The 21,829-nt window shown below is 45.0% G+C and overlaps 1 pseudogene; it reads right to left on the reverse strand.

The window, feature by feature from the left end:
- The window catches only part of LOC112244815, a 35,106-nt pseudogene that overhangs the window by 9,189 nt on the left and 4,088 nt on the right, over positions 1–21,829 (reverse strand).

A 21,829-nucleotide genomic window follows, 5' to 3' on the forward strand; every position in this document is an offset into this window, starting at 1 on the left:
ATCCATATAAACTACCATACATCCCTAAAAACTACTATAAATCCAGATAAATTATCCCTATACATCCCTATAAATTACCATACTATAAATCCCTATAAACTACCATACATCCCTATAAAACAGATACCATACATCCCTATAAACTACCATACATCCCTATAAATAAATCCCTATAAAACTACCATACATCCCTATATAAATATACCATACATCCCTATAAACTACCATGCATTCATTTAAATTACCATACATCCATATAAATTACAGTACATCCCTATAAACTACCATGCGTCCATATAAATTACCATACATCCCTATAAATTACCATACATCCCTATAAACTACCATAAATCCCTAAAAACAACGATACTTCCCTTTAAACTACCATAAATCCATATAAATTACAATACATCCCTATAAATTACCATTCCTTATAAATTACCTTTAAACTACCATAAATCCATATAAATTACAATACATCCCTATAAATTACCATACATCCTTATAAATTACCATGCAAATTGCCATACATCGCTATAAACTACCATAAATTCCTATAAACTACCATACATCCCAAAAACTACTATAAATCCAGATAAATTACCATACTTCCCTATAAATTACCGTATATCCCTCCCTATAAACTACCATACATCCATATAAACTACCATAAATCCCTATAAACAACCATAAATCCCTATAAACTACTATAAATCCCTATAAACAACGATACTTCCCTATAAATTACCATATATCATTATAAACAGCCTTTAATCCCTATAAAAAACCATACATCCCTATAAATTACCATACATCCTACCGATCGTTGACTTTTGCGATGTCATTTACTAAATAGCCTCCAACACTCTACTTGGATGCAGTCTATCACAGTGCCAACCGTTTTGTCACCAATGCCCCATATACTACCCACCACTGCAACATGTATGATCTCGTTGGCTGGTCCTCGCTACATATTCGTCGCCAAACCCACTGGCTCCAGGTCATCTACAGGTCGTCTATAAGTCTATGCTAGGTAAAGCTCCGCCTTTTCTCAGCTTACTGGTGACCATAGCAACACCCACCCATAGCACGCGCTCCAGCAGGTATATTTCACTGGTCATCCCCAAAGCCAAAACCTCCTTTGGTCGCCTTTCCTTCCAGTTCTCTGCTGCCAATGACTGGAACGAATTGCAAAAATACCTGAAATTGGAGACATATCTCCATCACTAACTTTCGGCATCCGCTGTCAGAGCAGCTTGCAGCTGTACACAGCCCATCTGTAAATAGCCCATCCAATCAACTACCTACCCCATCCACATATTTGTTTTTGTTTTTCTGCTCTTTTGCACCACAGTATTTCTACTTGCACATCCTCATCTGCACATATATCCCTCCAGTGTAAATTGCTAAATTGTAATTACTTTGCCACTATTGGCCTATTTATTGCCTTACCTCCTTAATTTGCACACAATGTACACAGATTTTTCTATTGTGTTATTGACTGTACGTTTGTTCATCCCATGTGTAACTATGTGTTGTTTTTGTCGCACTGCTTTGCCTTATCTTGGCCAGGTAGCAGTTGTAAATGAGAACTTGTTCTCAACTGGCCTATCTGGTTAAATAAAGGTGAAATAAAAAATGAATAAAAATAAACAACAATAAATCCCTATAAATTACCATACATCCCTATAAATTACCATACATCCCTGTAAACTGCCATACATCCCTATAAACTACCACACACCCCTATAAACAACCATACATCCCTATAAATTACTATACATCCCTGTAAACTGCCATACATTCCTATAAACTACCATACATCCCTATAAACTACCATACATCCCTATAAACAACCACACATCCCTATAAACAACCACACATCCCTATAAACAACCATACATCCCTATAAACTACCACACATCCCTATAAACAACCATACATCCCTATAAATTACCATACATCCCTGTAAACTGCCATACATCCCTATAAACTACCATACATCCCTATAAACTACCATACATCCCTATAAATTACCATACATCCATATAAACTGCCATACATCCCTATAAACTGCCATACATCCCTATAAACAACCACACATCCCTATAAACAACCATACATCCCTATAAATTACCATACATCCCTATAAATTACCATACATCCCTCCCTATAAACTACCATACATCCCTATAAACTACCATACATCCCTATCTAGAGCTCACCTTGAAGAGCTGGACTCCAATGCAAGCGAACATGAAGTCTAGCAGCATGGTGACCAGCACGATGTTGCCAATGGTTTTGATGGCCACAAAAACACACTGGACCACATGCTAGACCACAAGAGACAGCAGAAACCAGCATATCAGACGGGTACTTCAGGACCAGAACTAGAAAAACATGTGGCTGCTGGGTTGGTCAAAGTGATGCATTTGGTGTGTTAGGTAATGGGAACATGTAAAAAAAAAAACAATGAGAATGTGAATATAGTGTCAGAGGAGCAGGTAAGGAGTACTGTTGAGGGGTAGAAGTGAGGGGTAGAGAGCACAGGTAAGCTAACCTTGAGGCCCTTGGCCCTGTTGATGGCCCTTAGGGGCCTCAGCACCCTCAACACCCTGAGGATCTTCACCACAGAGATAGCACTGGACCTAGATAGGGCAGGCACCACATCTCACACTTGACTTGTCTATAGTCTGTATTTCTAGAGAGAGACACACACTCATAACTGAAGCTACATCAAGCATTATGGAATAGATTCAGTTGTGCCACAGTATTTGAATGACATTATACATTCCCAGGAACTACTTACTCCATGAGCATGGAGAGGAGGGATACGCTGACCACAATCAGATCCAGGATATTAAAGGAGTTCCGGCAGAAGGAGCCGGGGTGCATGATGGCGCCGTATACGGTCATCTGGAGTAGAGGAGGAAGGATACTGAAGATGACGAGACTGGTTGAGACATAAACCCTCTCAAACCAACAAACAATTAACCCACATGAACTCACAGCTACTCATGTGAAAACACATAGAGTTGAATAGGGCTGCGGTGCAGGTTAAAGTGGATGTAACATAATGTCGAGAGAGTTTGTCACATTACCGATGTACCGTTGCTGCAGAAAAGGTGCATGTACTTGGTAATGTAAACATGTAAGACATGATCCCATTTAGAAAAGTGCCTTTCTAATCCAGTACAGCTACTAGTAGTGGAGCCGACAATGCCCGGTTACCTTGAGGACAACTTCCACAGTGAACACTGAGGTGAAGACCACATCAGCGGAGGCCAGCACCTACACAGAGGAAACAGGGCAACATGACAACGTGGGCGGATTCATTTCAGCCTAGTAGCGCACCAGAGCTCTTTAGCAGAATCTCTAACGTGGTACTCCCTACAGTCTTGCAGTCATGCTGCGTAGGTTAATGACAGTGATGCCATGAAGCAGAGAAAACCCCTTTGTGTCAGTTATTTTGGTCAAAATTCATTCCCTTTCGGCTTTCTTTACGGAAACAAATGCTTGTCCATCTGCGATAAGGAGGTGAATGATACAGCAGGCAGAGCACGCATGTCTGTGGGCACCTGGTTCCTGAAGGACATGGGGTCGATAGGGTCCTCGGCAGCCAGGGAGATGCTGCTGAGGAGGATGAAGAGGAGGATGATATTGGTGAAGGCGGTGGCGTTGATGATGCGGTGGCACAGCTTACGGATCCTGGAGGGGGACACCATTTACGTCACAGGAATTTAACTGCAGACACTGTTATGCAGAGTGACTGACAGCCAAGTACGGAGGCTTAAACAACCACATAATGCCAACATCATAATGCATTCATCGTAATCCATTCATCATCACCACCATCATCAGTACATTTTTGGTCATTTAGCAGTTGGTCTTTTCCAGAGTGACCCCAAGTCAGTGGATTCAACTATAAGGCAGATAAACAACAACATATCATAGTCTTAGCAAGTACATCATCATCCCCATAATCATCACCATAATCATCATTACTCGTTATCAGAGCTAAAGATATAGAAGGAGCTGGCCTCTGGAATAGGCACCACCTCCTCCTTCAGCTGCAGGTCTGCCATTGGCCGTGGCCTCGGGGTGTCAGGGATATCAGGCTCCTCCTCCTCATCATCACCTGGATGAAAGAATGAACAGGAAACGTGCCACGTTCTAAATTCGGAGTTCTCTGAGATCCAGATTAGATTGACATGAATGTGCCCAGAGGTATGTGAGCGAATGGGTTTTACCAGGGAAGTCAGCAGGCGGGAAGGGGTCCTTGATCTCGTTCACGTTGGACTCAAACTCGTCCACTCTCAGCTGTGACATAAACAAGCATTTTGATTAGAGTGGGGCCTGGGTTCAAATCCCACCGGTTATACTGACACCAAACGTGGGGCGGGTTTCTCCGTGAAATATACAGTGGTGTGTATTCATGGATGCCAAGGGAAGCCAGGCTTCCCCAAGTATTTGACCAATAAAAATAAAAATAATTAAATCATTTATTTTTTGTCTCTCTCTGTGTTTTCATAATTTTATGTCAATATGCAAGTGGCTGAATCTCATGTAGAAATCATCTGAGTGAGGGAAACAGTGCCCCTCTGTCTCAATATGTGTAGCTGACTACAGCTCAGCGTTCAACACCATAGTACTCGCAAAGCTCATCACTAAGCTGGGACCCTGGGACTAAACACCTCCTTCTGTAACTGGATCCTGGACTTCCTGACGGGCCGCCCCCAGGTGGTGAGGGTAGGTAGCAACACATCTGCCACGCTGATCCTCAACACTGGAGCTCCCCAGGGGTGCGTGCTCAGTCCCCTCCTGTACTCCATGTTCACCCACGACTGCATGGCCAGGCATGACTCCAACACCATCATTAAGTGTGCATACAACACAACAGTGGTAGGCCTGATCACAGACAATGGCGAGGCAGCCTACAGGGAGGAAGTCAGAGACCTGGCTGTGTGGTGCCAGAATAACAACCTATCCCTCAACGTAACCAAGACTAAGGAGATGATTGTGGACTACAGGAAAAGGAGGAGCGAGCATGCCCCCATTCTCATCGATGAGGCTGTAGTGGAGCAAGTTGAGAGCTTCAAGTTCCTCGGTGTCCACATCAACAAACTAGAATGGTTCAAGCACACCAAGACAGTCGTGAAGAGGGCACGACAAAGCCTATTCCCCCTCAGGAAACTAAAAAGATTTGGCATGGGTCCTAAGATCCTCAAAAGGTTCTTCAGCTGCAACATCGAGAGCATCCTGACTAGTTGCATCACTGCCTGGTACGGCAATTGCTCGGCCTCTGACCGCAAGGCACTACAGAGGGTAGTGCGTACGGCCCAGTACATCACTGGGGCTAAGCTGCCTGCCATCCAGGACCTCTACACCAGGCGGTGTCAGAGGAAGGCCCTAAAAATTGGTTCTAAACCAGTCGTTGTTTAGTAAACTGTAGTAAACTGTCGAAAACATTACCTTGCTTGATCATGCTGCAGGTGATATAGCTGTTTGTTTCATGCAATAGTTGCTTTGTGGACTTCACTGGACAGATGTTGCTCTCCAGTGTTGTGATGAAACAAACGTATGTGTAGTCTAATTTATTCCGCCACTGTGTGACTGTTGTCATGGTGTTATTGTATACCACGGTGGCGTATGAACGAATGGGTTATAGAGCAAACAACGCAATTATCACAATATTACTTTTTTTACTGGCTTGGCTTCTTCTATAATTTTACCCCTGCACCGCTACTGGAAATATCTGACCTTGGCTGTGGTAGGGATGCCCTCTATTTTGGCTCTCTCCGCTGCAAGCTTCTTGGCCAGGAGGGCTTTCTCCTCTGTGGCCTTGTCAGGCATGTTAGCCCTGAGCAGCTTCTTGCGTTTCTTCTCCTCAGACTTCTCCTTCTGGGCCATGGTCAGACTCTCAGCCTCCGCCAGGTTGTCCACAGCGATGGCCAGGAACACATTCAGCAGGATAAGTCCTAAGATGTCCTAGTTTTTTTTGGAATTGTTAGTTAATTAGTTATTACTGCATTGTCGGAACTAGAAGCACAAGGTACAGCATTAACATCTGCTAAAATGTGACAAATAAAATTTGATTTGATTTGATTTGATTTGATTTGTGCTAGGGGTCAAAGTTCATTACGGTAGGAAATGGAAGAGAGACATTAATGTACCCAAGGACAGAATTTAAGTCTAATTTCTGTCTGGGAGAGTAGTTGGGCAGCACACACACACGCACACACGCACACACACGCACACACACACACACACACACACACACACGCACGCACATACACGCACACACGCACACACGCACACACGCACACACACACACACACAGAGAGGATACAGTTTCCGCAGACGAAGAGGATGATGAAGTAGATGCTGACGAGGATCCCGGGCATGGTGGGACCGCCATGCGCCATGATGCCATCATACATCACAGAGTTCCAATCCTCCCCCGTCAGGATCTGACAGAGAGCGAGAGGCAGGGAAGGAACACAGTCATCGGCTGTGATCGGCCTGCTTTTCCACAGCGAATGAAACAAAAAGCAAGGGCTGATGTCCAACATTTTCCTGTCATACGTGTACATATTCTCCTTCAGATGTCCATATCGTCCTTCATCTTGTTAGTGTGATAAATCTGTTAAAAATTCTGAAAGAAAAACGGTATTTCCTTGCCCACCTGGAAGACACTGATGAGAGCTTGGGGGAAGCTGTCAAAGGTGCTGCGGGGTTTGGGCGCATTGGGGAAGTTGAACTTCCCCCCGAACACCTGCATGCCCAGCAGAGAGAAGATGACGATGAAGAGGAAGAGGAGGAGGAGCAGGCAGGCGATGGAGGGGGTTGAGTTCAGCAGGGACACCACCAGATTACTGAGAGACGTCCAGTACCTGAAGCACACACACACGCACACACACACGCACACGCACACACACACACACACACACGCACACACACACACACACACCCAGAGTAAGTGCTATGCACTTCCTATGAAGCTACAAGGGGTTGGGGATGTAAGATACAATCAATTAATGAATCAATAAACCCATCAATTAATTGGACCAACACCAAATCCTGGACCTGGAGAACTGTGGTGTGTGCAGGCTTTTAATGGAGTCCACCACTGACACACCCGAAAGCCTAATGCAGCCTAATGTAAAGTCTTACTTGGTTACTTTGAGCAGCCTGAGTAGTCGAATGCAGCGCAGCACAGAGATCCCCATGACGGTCATGACGTCCATGCCGACCAGGACGAGTTCCAGAATGCCAGTGGAGACCACGAAGCAGTCGAAGCGGTTGAACAGAGACATGAAGTATTGCTGGAGACCCAGGGCGTACATCTTCATAAACATCTCAATGGCGAACAGAGACAGCAGCACCTTGTTGGCAGTGTCTTTGAGGGGGAAGGGAGAAGTGTGGGGGGGGTAGAGCGAGAGAGAGGTGTGTTAGCCATGGCGTAGACAAGAGCCTTTTAGATGCTGGGATTGTGTGTATATGGGTTGAAGCTATGGACATGATATGTAGACCCTGACCTTGCCACTCGGTGAGTTGCTGGGACTGCTTGTGGTGTTCAGTAGCGATGGCCAGCGTGTTCAGGAACACCAGAAGGATCACCCACCAGTAGAACATACGGGACTTCACATACACAAGACACTTACGCCTGAAGAAAATGTTCCATTTACGAGCCAGCTTGCTGAACAGAGCAAGTGAGAGATGAGGGAGAGGAGGAGGAAGAGGTGGGATGTTAGGAGGAGGTCTGTCAGACTTTTGTTTTATCAAAACACCCGAGTGTTGTCCCGGTCAGAGGCCGGTGCAGGTGTGTACTTACTAGTAGTACATGATTTTTTGCATGGTGTCCATGTCCTTTAGGCTCCCTGCCTCGGATTCTCCATCCTCCAGCGTTAGCAGGCCTGGGGACAAGAGACCCTGGTGTCAACAGGTTGACTTTCATTCATCTTGAACTGGAAGCAGAACTGAGAGATTTCCCCTTAGATAATTCAGCTGCAATGTCAAAATTGTCTATATTGTAAAAATTCATGAAAATAAAAATATTTAAGGTTAGGGTGAGGCATTAGGGTTAACAGTGTGGTTAAGGTTAGGGTCGAGGTTAGGGTCAGGTTTTTTTTTTTAAATGTATGACTTTGTGGCTGTGCCAGCTAGTGACCGCTCTGCAGAGCTGCCACCAGAACAAGATTCATGACATAAAATGCCAACCTGCAGGACGTCTGCAACGGGCTGACTCCTATTGTAGTCCTCCCTCTATTCTATTGTGTGTTGGTGATAGGGTTAGGAAGCCATAAGTACCCTGTCCCTCCCCGTCGGCGTCCATGACTTCGGCCTGTGTGATCCACTCCATGTAGCCCTTCAGATCCTCATCCAGCTGCTGGGTCTCCCTCATCTCTGTGTACTCTCCACGCGCCTTACCCTTCTCTCGCTCCTTCGTGAATTCACTGACGGAGGGGAAAGAGAGATGGAGAAAAGATGAAAGTGAGAGAGATGAGTGTGTGTGTGTGCGTCTGTCCTCTTACCCACTGAGCACGCCCAGAACCAGGTTGAGTACGAAGAAGGAGCCAACCAAGATGAGTGTCAGAAAGTACATCCACGGCCACTCCATACCGATGGCATCATTCACCTGAGGAGAGAGAGAGGGAGAGAGAGAGAGGGAGAGGGAGAGAGAGAGAGAGAAGGAGTGGAAGGAGAGGAGAAAGAAAGAGAGAGAGAGGAAGAACGAGAGCGAGAGAGCGAGAGAGTGAGAAAGAAAGAAAGAGAGAGACCAAATTGAGACTGCATGCAGAATTCTGCAAAAATATCCTCTGTGTACAATGTAAAAAAACAAATAATGAATGCAGAGCAGATATAGGCCGATACCCACTAATTATCAAAATCCAGAATGAACGGATCAATTCTACAACCACCTAAAAGGAAGCGATTCCCCAACTTTCCACAACAAAACCACAACCTACAGAGAGATGAACCTGGAGCAGAGTCCCCTAAGTAAGCTGGTCCTGGGGCTCTGTTCACAAACACAAACACACCCCACAGAGCCCCAGGACAGCAACACAATTAGACTTAACGAAATCATGAGAAAACAAAAAAAGATTTACTTGACACATTGGAAAGAATGAACAAAAACAACTGAGCAAACTACATCGCTATTTGGCCTTAAACAGAGAGTACACAGTGGCAGAATACCTGACCACTGTGACTGACCCAAATTGAAGGAAAGCTTTGACTATGTACAGACTCAGTAAGCATAGCCTTGCTATTGAGAAAGGACGCCGTAGGCAGACCTGGCTCTCATGAGAACACAGGCTACGTGCACACTGCCCACAAAATGAGGTGGAAACTGAGCTGCACTTCCTAACCTCCTGCCAAATGTATGACCATAATAGAGACACATATTTCTCTCAGATTACACAGACTCACAAATAATTTAACATTTTTTAAAATGTTGTTGATAAACTTCCATATCTACTGGGTGAAATACAACAGTGTGCAATCACAGCAGCAAGATGTGTGACCTGTTACCACAAGAACATATCAACATGTGAAGAACAAACACCATTGTAAATACATCCCATATTTATATTTATTTTCCCTTTTGTTCTTTAACTATTTGCACATTATTACAACACTGTCTATAGACATAATATGACATTTGAAATGTCTTTTGGAAATTTGTGAGTGTAATGTTTACTGTTCATCTTTTTACTGCTTATTTCACTTTTGTTTATTATCTATTTCACTTGCTGTGACAATGTAAACATATGTTTCCCATGCCAATAAAGCCCCTGAAATGGAATTGAAATTGAATTGAGAGAGTGAGTACGGGCTACATCAACTGGGGTGAAGTACATAATGCAACAGGATGAAGCAGTACAGTAACATTAAGGTATAGGGGTGATGTAACACAGTACCCAGTAGAGCACGTCGGTCCAGCCCTGGGTAGTGATGCACTGGTAGACAGTGAGCATAGCGAAGCCCAGGTTGTCAAAGTGTGTGATGCCGTTGTTGGGTCCGGCCCATCCCGCCCTACACTCTGTCCCGTTGATGGTGCAGCGCCGACCATTACCGGCCTGGGCACATGGAGATGCCTTCTCATTCTCCACTGTGGCTATGATATCTGCAGGACAATGGGGAGAAGATATAGGCAGGGTGTGTGTGCGTGTGTGCACGCGCGTGTGTGTGTGTGTGTGCGTGCGTGCGTGCGTGCGTGTGTGTGTGTGCGTGCATGTGTGCGTGTTTCCTACTTGTGCCTGTGTAGTAGCAGGTTTTATGCATCTTGCACTTGAACAGCTCCAGTCCCACGATGGCGTAGATGGTGACCATGAAGAAGACCAGCAGGGAGATGTGAAACAGAGGTAGCATAGATTTTAGGATGGAGTTCATCACCACCTGCAGGCCTGGGGGACGAGCAGACACATTGTAAACATCAGTGGACCTAGTAGTCCGGTAGTTGACAACCATTTTCAGTTACTGTATCACCAGCTGATTCTTCCCCTTCCTGAATTTTCCCCTTCCTTGAGTACCCCTAAAGTACCCCCTCTTGCATTTTACAAGTAGGTTTATGGTCTCATGAGTCTTCTCAAGTACCCATTGTAGATAGGACAATTTCCCCCAGGGGTCCTAATACCCCTGGTGGGGAACCACTGTAGTAGTTGACCAATATAACTAGATCAAACTGCAGACTAACCGCAATGAACCAAATGATATTGTATTTGACACTAGCATTGTTGCTTAAGGTAAGTGTTCTCAGAATATGGTTGTGGTGAAGTGAGTGCTAGGCTCCTCTTATCACAAATGAGCTATCTGCTTCCCGCCAATTTGAGCGCATTCACTGTTTTTCCCTTTGTTTTTTAAATGCTTAGCAATTCCCATATAGATATATCACCAGTAATGATTTCCCAGTAATCTAAAACGTTAGCGTTTGGTTATATTGGTCATTTCTGTTCATTCATGAAATATATGATCACATAAATTTACCGTTCAAATTCCTCGGGAATAGACATATTGTTTGTAGAGCTTATACGAACTATGCTACACTTGTGAGAAATATGTTTTGGTTTATTTAATATAAATAGGACATGTTAAGCCTGATTCAGAGGCAATTTATTTTGTCATTCTACACTTTAACCTGAATTGCCTTCTGCTGATTTCCTGGCCTTATGACTGCTACAGGGTTCCTATTGTACAGTGGTCCTTACTGGGGACTCCAGAGACCAGCCTGAGGGGCCGGAGCACCCTGAATGCCCTGAGGGCCTTCATGTCGAAGCCTCCTCCCTTGTCCCCTGGTTGAGCCTCCACACCACTGATATAGGTGATGAAGTCCCCGATGACTGCAAACAGTCTGGAGAGGGAGAGAGGGAGAGAGGGAAGAGAGAGGAGAGGGAGGGAGAGGGATGAGGGAAAAGAGAGAGGGAGAGGGAGAGGGAGAGGGAGGAGAGAGGGAGAGGGAGAGGGGAGAGGTTGAAAGAGGGAGAGGGGAGAGGTTGAAAGATAGAGGAGGACAAAAGGGATTACAGAGAGAGATAAACAAGATCATACAGTCACAGAAGAGTTATAGCATGACAGAGCATGACAGAACATGACAGATCATGACAGAGCATCACAGAATGTGACAGAGCGTGACAGAGCGTGGCAGAGCGTGACAGAGTGTGACAGATCGTGACAGAACGTGACAGAGCGTGACAGAGCGTGACAGATCGTGACAGAGCGTGACAGAGGGTGACAGAGCGTGACAGAGCGTGACAGAACGTGACAGAGTGTGACAGAACGTGACAGAGCGTGACAAAATGTGACAGAGAGTGACAAAGCGTGACAGAACGTGACAGAGCGTGACAGAGCGTGACAGAGCGTGACCGAGCGTGACAGCGCGTGACAGAGCGTGACAGAACGTGACAGAGCGTGACAGATCGTGACAGAGCGTGACAGAACGTGACAGAGCGTGACAAAACGTGACAGATCGTGACAGAGCGTGACAGAGTGACAGAGCGTGACAGAGCGTGACAGAGCGTGACAGAGCGTGACAGAACGTGACAGACGTGCGTGACAAAACGTGACAGATCGTGACAGAGCGTGACAGAGCTTGACAGAACGTGACAGAGCGTGACAGCGTGAGCGTGACAGAACGTGACAGAGCGTGACAGAGCGTGACAGAGCGTGACAGCGTGACAAACGTGACAGATCGTGTGACAGAGCGTGACAGAGCGTGACAGAGCTTGACAGAACGTGACAGAGCGTGACAGAGCGTGCGTGACAGAGCGTGACAGAACGTGACAGAACGTGACAGAACGTGACAGAGCGTGACAGAATGTGACAGAGCGTGACAGAGCGTGACAGAGCGTGACAGAGCGTGACAGAGCGTGACAGAACGTGACAGAGCGTGACAGCGTGAGACAGAGCGTGACAGAAGCGTGACAGAGAGCGTGACAGAACGTGACAGAGCGTGACAAAGCGTGACAAAGCGTGACAGAGCGTGACAGAGCGTGACAGAACGTGACAGAGCATGACAGAGCGTGACAGAGCATGACAGAACACGACAGAGCATGACAGAACATGACAGAACATTTTCATCTCTTCCCTACTTACCCCACAGATACGCAGACAAAATCCAGTATGTTCCAACAGTTCCGCAGATACGCATTCTCGTGAAATAGAAATCCATAGGCTATTATTTTTAGAAAGCACTCTATGGAGAAGACAATGAGGAAGATGTACTCCAGACTTTCCTGTGAAACAACGATAAAGGCTTGTTAGGGTATCATGAGGTACTAACTACAGTACCCATAAAACAGTACCCATAATGAATATGTGCAATGGAGTATAATTCATTGATTCTGCTTGGTGACAAAGTTTCCAAACAAGTTATAGCTAGTTATAAGAGTTTAGGAGTCAATGGCACAACAATCATTTTAAGAATATTAATTTTAAACTGAACTTGAAATATTGAGTCATTTAGAGTATTTACAAGAGTTAAACTGATTAAGTTGATCCTGCTTGGTCAATCCATCAGCTCAGTAGCTCCCTGGTGTTCTGTGTATTTGTGTCTCTCCTCCTCTCCCATTACAGGCCAGGCATCCAGAGAATGGCCCCACTGATTAACAACTGGGAACCTCAGTGCTGAGGTCCCTAAGATGGCACCCACTCACTAATCACCCTGTCTTTTAACTTGTAAGAAATATACTATTTGTATACTGTTGTACTCCACAATGCAAATTAACTTGAACTTGAAACATGATTTTGAGCACAGACAAGCGATAAATAGGAAAACAAATAGGCATAAGTCGGTGATGATGGATAGATAATGTAACAAGTGGCCATGGGTAACATGAAATGCTATGTTGTCACATCCTGATCTTAGTTCCTTTTTTATGTCTCTATTTTGGTTTGGTCAGGGTCGTGAGTTGGGGTGGGCATTCTGTTTTGTTCTGTGTGTTGTATTTCTATGTGTTTGGTCTGGTATGGTTCCCAATCAGAGGCAGCTGTCAGTCGTTGTCTCTGATTGAGAACCATACTTAGGTAGCCTGTTCCCACCTGTGTTTGTGGGTAGTTGTTTCCTGTGTTTTTTCACATCACATTACAGGACTGTTTTGTGTCGTTCACGCTCTTTGCTGTTTTTTGTCATTCAGTGTTCAGTTTATTTAATTACATTTACTATGAACACTTACCACGCTGCGTGTTGGTCCGATGATTCCTATTCCTCATCATCAGACAAAGAGGAGAGCCGTTACATATGTTCTATTTGATGCTTGATTACTTAATAGGGTAGGACTATTCAGATCCCCGGGGAAAGGGCATGTGCAGGGAGTTTTATAGCGTCAATAACAGTGCTGTTAATAAAGTTTCAAAGTGCTGTACTGTACTGCTTGTAGCACAGTGAACCTAAATGATATTGGGTTAGATTCTGGCATGTCATGGACATTCCTATAGCGCAATTTATAGTATGTATCTTTAGGTTTCCAACACACACACACACACACACCAATTCTCCATCATTGTCAAGCCCTAGTTTTCTTGTTGCTTTGACAAAGTTATTTCTGAAGATTATTATTTATTTAATGTGATTCATGATTCATTTACGTCTGTCCCCCATTTTAAAGTCAAACCTGCTGTGAGAAACTAAACTCTCATTTTAATATGTGGTAATTATTCCTTCTTAAGAAATTCTTAGGGCTGAAATCCCGTTAATAGGAACAGCCAGTGAAAGTGCAGTGCGCCAAATTCAAAACAACAGACATCTCATAATTAAAATTCCTCAAGCATACAGGTACAGTGGGGCAAAAAAGTTTAGTCAGCCACCAATTGTGCAAGTTCTCCCACTTAAAAAGATGAGAGAGGCCTGTAATTTTCATCATAGGTACACTTCAACTACGACAGACAAAATGAGAAAAAAAATCCAGAAAATCACATTGTAGGATTTTTAATGAATTTATTTGCAAATTATGCTGGAAAGTAAGTATTTGGTCACCTACAAACAAGCAAGATTTCTGGCTCTCACAGACCTGTAACTTCTTCTTTAAGAGGCTCCTCTGTCCTCCACTCGTTACCTGTATTGATGGCACCTGTTTGAACTTGTTATCAGTATAAAAGACTTCCATTTCCTAATAATTGCTCCCACAGTTGATTTCTTCAAACCAAGCTGCTTACCTATTGCAGATTCAGTCTTCCCAGCCTGGTGCAGGTCTACAATTTTGTTTCTGGTGTCCTTTGACAGCTCTTTGGTCTTGGCCATAGTGGAGTTTGGAGTGTGACTGTTTGAGGTTGTGGACAGGTGTTTTTTATACTGATAACAAGTACACATTGGGCGCGTTATGTTCAGTAGTTCCAAAAACATCTGGTGAATATGCAGAGATCCACATCATAAATGTTAAAGGAAATACAAGTGTTATACATGGAATTAAAGATATACTTCTCCTTAATGCAACCGCTGTTGCATCACGAAGCGCGTTCACTAGTTGCAGATGAAATGTCAAAAAGTTCTGTTACAGACCATAGAAGCTTGTCAAACGATGCATGGAATCAATCTTTGGGATGTTTTTAACATAAATCTTCAATAATATTGCAACCGGAGAATTCCTTTGTCTTGGGAAAAGCAAAGGAACGGGAGTTACCTCTCATGTGAAATGTGCGTGACCAGCGCGTGACTGCTGCCAGACCTCTGACTCAATCCACTCTCATTCGCCCCGCCTCACAGTAGAAGCATCAAACAAGTTTCTAACCACGGTTGACATCTAGTGGAAGCCTTAGGAAGTGCAAGATGACCAATATCCCGCTGTAACTTCAATAGGGGCTGAGTTGAAATCGACCAACCTCAGATTTCCCACTTCCTGTTTGAATTTTTTCTCAGGTGTTTGCCTGCCATATGAGTTCTGTTATACTCACAGACCACATTCAAACAGTTTTAGATATTTCAGAGTGTTTTCTATCCAAATATACTAATAATATGCATATATTAGCAACTGGGACTGAGGAGCAGGCAGTTTACTCTGGGCACCTTATTCATCTAAGCTACTCAATACTGCCCCCCAGCCATAAGAAATTAAATGTTTTTTTGAAAGTGAACATTGAACATAGCCAAATCATAGTGTAAAAGCAGGTGAGGTGCTTCTGCTCTTTTTGGCTATTTCTGGTGTTTTGTGGTGGAAAACCTAGATAGACAGGCTAGAAATGTTTTAGCAATTTCATTTATTTTTTTGTGAAGCTTGCATTCAATTGCCACTCCCTGTTGCACAAAACATGCTTCTATTCCCCCTGTCACAAGGCTGATTTGAGATGAAATCTTTAACCCTGTTACAGTCAACCCTGTTACTTTATTTGGCACTTTACAGGTACTTTCTTATTTTAACCTGTTGAGATGGGAAAATGTGATTTCTATTAAGTTGAACATGTGCTCTTTATGTCAGAATGTTAAAATTAGGTGAAATCAAACCTTTTTTTTACCATGTTATACACACTTCTCATAAGGCCCCAAATCGGTGGAACGACCCCTCTATCTTTATCTCCGGATTGGGGTCACTCAGATACAAAAATATCTGTCTACCCATTTGTAATATGGCCATTTTGTGGTTGATTTCATGATCCTTTCCAGAGAGTGTTACAAAACTCAAAATGAGCAGAACTATCAGAGTTGGACAGCAGTTAGTTCCATGTGGCCAGTCTGGCATCTGGCCCACAAAAACAAACCAGGTCAACTTTCTAGCACTTGCTGCTGGATCAGATGTCAAACTGGATTACACCAAACATCCAGGCCATTGTGCCCATCAAAAGTCAAGGTGACTACACTAGGCGCCAGAACCCAGTCTGCTTGTTTTATGAACTGTGCTCCTACAACAGAACATTGACCAGTTATCAGCAGGACCATGATATAATCAGGTCATTCACTGCCATGATCGAGGTATGAATACAGTGCTCACTACACATTCAGACACATATGTACTCTCACACATGTTCTGTGTATTCATGACAGACGGGGAGGCTTCATGAGGACAACTCAAGGTTACTAGAGTAACCCGGTTTTCTGTGAATATGAGGGAGATGTCTCGCTATGGGATTCGCTGGATAGTCGCATCACTATCGAAGAACCAATCACACAACGTCTGTCGGAGGCAGACAGGTCGAGTAGTGAATGAGGTGAGCCCCTCCCTCTTTATAAGGTGCCACTCTCCCCACCCTCTGGCCAATCTCAAGCATGTCTCTCTTCCTTGCACTCTTGCGAGCAGGGACATGAGGTGAGATGTCGCACTCGTATTCTCAGAGAACCGGGGTTACGCAATTAACTTTGAGTTCATGTTCAAATACTTGATTCTATTCTATGGCAATTATAAGTATTGCTCACTTTAGGCATAAAGGTGGGGTTAGGTAACAAAGTCACCTTGTGAAAACCAGTGGTGTTAAGTAAAAATACTTTAAAGTACTACTTAAGTCGTGTTTTGGGGTATCTGTACTTTACTTTATTCTTTTATATTTTCTCAAATTTAATTTTTACTTCACTATATTCCTATAGAAAATATTGTACTTTTTACTCCATACATTTTCATTGACACCCAAAAATACTCATTACATTTTGACAGGAAAATGGTCCAATTCACACTTTTCAAGAGAACGTCACTGGTCATTCCTACTGCCTCTGATCTGGCGGACTCACTAAACACAAATGCTTCGTTTGTAAATTATGCCTGAGTGTTGGAGTGTGCCCCTGGTTATCCTTCAATAAAACAATATGAAAATTGTGCCATCTGATTTGCTTAATATAAGGAATTTGTATGGTTTCAAATTTTACTTTTGATACGTAAATACATTTGAGCAATTCCATTTACTTTTGAAACTTAAGTATATTTAAAACCAAATACTTTTAGACTTTTATTTTTACTTGAGTCATTTTCTATTAAATTAAGGTATCTTTACTTGTACTCAAGTATGACTATTTAGTACTTTTTCCACCACTGGTGAAAACCCCGGGGCAAACTATAGGCACGAATGGTGGACTGACAGTGCGTGCAGCTCACTCACTTGCTTTGCAGACGTTAAGGACAATCAGTAAAATGGTTTTGAAGGAGAGATATCATATCCACGCTTTCCAGCAGCTCGAAAGGTTGCTGTGAAATAACCTCAAGTACAATAGACAGGTCCCAAGACGGTGCTGAAGGCTTGGAGACTGGATGTAAGCGATGCACCCTTCATAAAACGACATAACAGGGGAGGCCTCCCTACTGTGTTGTTGTCAAAGCCTATATGGCAGACAGAGATAGTGGCTTAATAGACCATTACAGTGGAGAAAACCTTCCCTCTCTCCAGAAGGTCGAGTCACACGCAGTGAAAGGAGGTGCGCTCTGCTCCGCAGAATAATCTTGACAGCTAGTCTGTGTCGATGCAGAGAGCGAGAGCCGCCTTGGCGTTTGGTGTACGCCCCCAGAGTCGTATCTTAGTCCTGCTTGACACCTAGGTATTCTATTCTCTGTATTCTGGTTGAATTTGAACCCTAGGGAAGCCATGTCCTGTACTGCTTGCTCCTGTGTCGTGCAGCAAAGGAGGAAATTGTCTATGGAGGCTTAGACTCGGAGTCCTCTGATTCAGGGGTGCTAGAGCCCCCTCCACACACCTACTGAACGTCCGGGGAGCTAGCGCTAGCCCAAAGGGGCCAACGAGGTATTTGTTGGCTTTACCCTTGGTCACACTTTATTTGGATAGTCCGGATAGTCTATAATGTAGATGCTGTACAGATGGTCAAACTATCAACAAACTACCTGTTGGTAAGCAACTGCTTACTAAGGTTACAGTTAGGGTTAGGGTCAGGTTTAGAATATGGGTTAGGGTAAGGGTTAAGTTTAGGTTTAGGATAAGGTTTAATGTTAGGGTTAGAGTTAGGTTTAGAATACGAGTTAGGGTAAGGGTCAAGTTAGGTTAGGATTAATTAATTAAAGAGTAGCAGATACTCTACAGACTATCTACAAATGGACTACTCAAATAAAGTGTTATCAAGCACTGAAAGGCAAACCTGAGAAAACCTTCTGTCTGCTGACTTGTGTGAAAATAAGCGTCTTGTAGGCCGACTGAAGTGAACCAGTTGCATTGAGGATTAGAGCGAGGCAGAATGTTGAGCGAGCTGAGTCATCACTTGCTACTGAATTTAGAATTCAATTGAAAAAGGGTGGCTTCATAGCGAACTGCAGTCTGTAACCCTTTTAACTGCGGACAAGACCCTGGGCTGGACTGTGCATTTTGCAGTTCCCTGCTCTTGCAGCAAGTTGCCTACAAGTTAGATGACTCTTGCTCACCAGTGTTGACAAAGCGCCCTCTGGTGGCTTCATGGCGAGGCACCCTTTTGTTGTATTTTTGCTCTGTGCCCTTGGCAAGACCGATTGAGGGGAGAGCTGTGGCAAGGAGGGCACTTGGTGGTTGAGTGCGCTCCCTTCGTATTCCCTGTGAGTGGACGCATAGGAATGATCCGCTGCACGGGGGATAGGGTTTTAGGAGCACAAATGTGCTTCTCCCCCATAGTGATGTGGGGGAAAGTCTGTGCTCCACCTGAGAGGGAACAGACCAGGACATATTGTGAACTGTTGGCTGCCCCTCTCTACCGCTGGAGCCAGTGTGCTGCCCTTTTCCTGCCATGAAGCCATGGCTTGTGGAAGGGTAGACCGGGTAGCCACGGTAACTGGATCTGCAGGGCAGGCAGAAGTTGAAGGTTTCGCCTTCCTTCTTTCAATGTTTGCACTTCTGCCACATGGCAGTGACAGCCGGCCAAAACCATTCCTTAGGCTCAATCAGAGCGTCGGGGAAATCTGCTTTCTCCTTGTCCAACAACCTGGACAGTTTTAACAATAGGACTCTCTCCTCCACCTGTGGAGTGGCCCGTAGCACTCACTTCCGTCATCATGACGTGCTTTGAGAGACTAGTCAAGGACCATATCACCTCCACCCTACCTGACACCCTAGACCCACTCCAATTTGCTTACCGCCCAAATAGGTCCACAGACGATGCAATCTCAACCACACTGCACACTGCCCTAACCCATCTGGACAAGAGGAATACCTATGTGAGAATGCTGTTCATCGACTACAGCTCGGCATTTAACACCATAGTGCCCTCCAAGCTCGTCATCAAGCTCGAGACCCTGGGTCTCGACCCCGCCCTGTGCAACTGGGTACTGGACTTCCTGACGGGCCGCCCCAGGTGGTGAGGGTAGGCAACAACATTTCCACCCCGCTGATCCTCAACACTGGGGCCCCACAAGGGTGCGTTCTGAGCCCTCTCCTGTACTCCCTGTTCACCCACGACTGCGTGGCCACGCACGCCTCCAACTCAATCATCAAGTTTGTGGACAACACAACAGTGGTAGGCTTGATTACCAACAACGACGAGACGGCCTACAGGGAGGAGGTGAGGGCCCTCGGAGTGTGGTGTCAGGAAAATAACCTCACACTCAACGTCAACAAAACTAAGGAGATGATTGTGGACTTCAGGAAACAGCAGAGGGAACACCCCCTATCCACATTGATGGAACAGTAGTGGAGAGGGTAGTAAGTTTTAAGTTCCTCGGCGTACACATCACAGACAAACTGAATTGGTCCACCCACACAGACAGCATCGTGAAGAAGGCGCAGCAGCGCCTCTTCAACCTCAGGAGGCTGAAGAAATTCGGCTTGTCACCAAAAGCACTTACAAACTTCTACAGATGCACAATCGAGAGCATCCTGTCGGGCTGTATCACCGCCTGGTACGGCAACTGCTCCGCCCACAACCGTAAGGCTCTCCAGAGGGTAGTGAGGTCTGCACAACGCATCACCGGGGGCAAACTACCTGCCCTCCAGGACACCTACACCACCCGATGTCACAGGAAGGCCATAAAGATCATCAAGGACAACAACCACCCGAGCCACTGCCTGTTCACCCCGCTATCATCCAGAAGGCGAGGTCAGTACAGGTGCATTAAAGCTGGGACCGAGAGACTGAAAAACAGCTTCTATCTCAAGGCCATCAGACTGTTAAACAGCCACCACTAACATTGAGTGGCTGCTGCCAACACACTGACTCAACTCCATCCACTTTAATAATGGGAATTGATGGGAAATTATGTCAAATATATCACTAGCCACTTTAAACAATGCTACCTAATATAATGTTTACATACCCTACATTATTCATCTCATATGGATATGTATATACTGTACTCTAGATCATCTACTGCATCTTTATGTAATACATGTATCACTAGCCACTTTAACTATGACACTTTGTTTACATACTCATCTCATATGTATATACTGCACTCAATACCATCTACTGTATCTTGCCTATGGCGCTCTGTACCATCACTCACTCATATATCTTTATGTACATATTCTTTATCCCCTTACACTTGTGTCTATAAGGTAGTAGTTTTGGAATTGTTAGCTAGATTACTTGTTGGTTATTACTGCATTGTCGGAACTAGAAGCACAAGCATTTCGCTACACTCGCATTAACATCTGCTAACCATGTGTATGTGACAAATAAAATTTGATTTGGGAGGAGTTGTTTCCCTGGGACGGTGTCAGAAAGGAGCCTCCTCACATTGAGCCAGTCCACCTCCCATTGAGCCAGTCCCTTTTGCACCCTATGGGCGCAGGCCACTCAATATTGAGCCTGGTTGCTGCAAGACATTTTTTGTCTGGAAAAAGATGCATTGCTTAGGGTGCTAGAGGGCCTTGAGATGTCCCCTCCCCACTTCCCAGCTGCTAGGTCTTCAAAACCATCCATAACCTCAGCCATGGAGGGTTGGGATTGAGAGTTAGGCTTATTGCACCTAGGCTGTAAGGGAGAACAGTCCGTTTGAGGCAGGTCTTAGGCATCTTCGTACAATGCACACAGGACTCAGGGTTAGTGAGTGCTCAACCACCAAGCAGGTGATACACAAGGAGTGTGTATCCTTTTTTTTTTTTCCCCAATTTCGTGGTATCCAATTGTTGTAGTAGCTACTATCTTGTCTCATCGCTACAACTCCCGTACGGGCTCGGGAGAGACAAAGGTTGAAAGTCAATGCGTCCTCCGATACACAACCCAACCAGCTGCTTCTTAACACAGCGCGCATCCAACCCGGAAGCCAGCCACACCAATGTGTCGGAGGGTACACCGTGCACCTGGCAACCTTGGTTAGCGCTCACTGCGCCCGGCCCGCCACAGGAGTCACTGGTGCACGATGAGACAAGGGCATCCCTACCAACCAAGCCCTCCCTAACCCGGACGACGCTAGGCCAATTATGCGTCGCCCCACGGACCTCCCGGTCACGGCCGGTTACGACAGAGCCTGGGCGCGAACCCAGGGGCTCTGATGGCACAGCTGGC

Source organism: Oncorhynchus tshawytscha, linkage group LG02 (assembly GCF_018296145.1).
Source record: "Oncorhynchus tshawytscha isolate Ot180627B linkage group LG02, Otsh_v2.0, whole genome shotgun sequence".
NCBI lineage: Eukaryota > Metazoa > Chordata > Actinopteri > Salmoniformes > Salmonidae > Oncorhynchus > Oncorhynchus tshawytscha.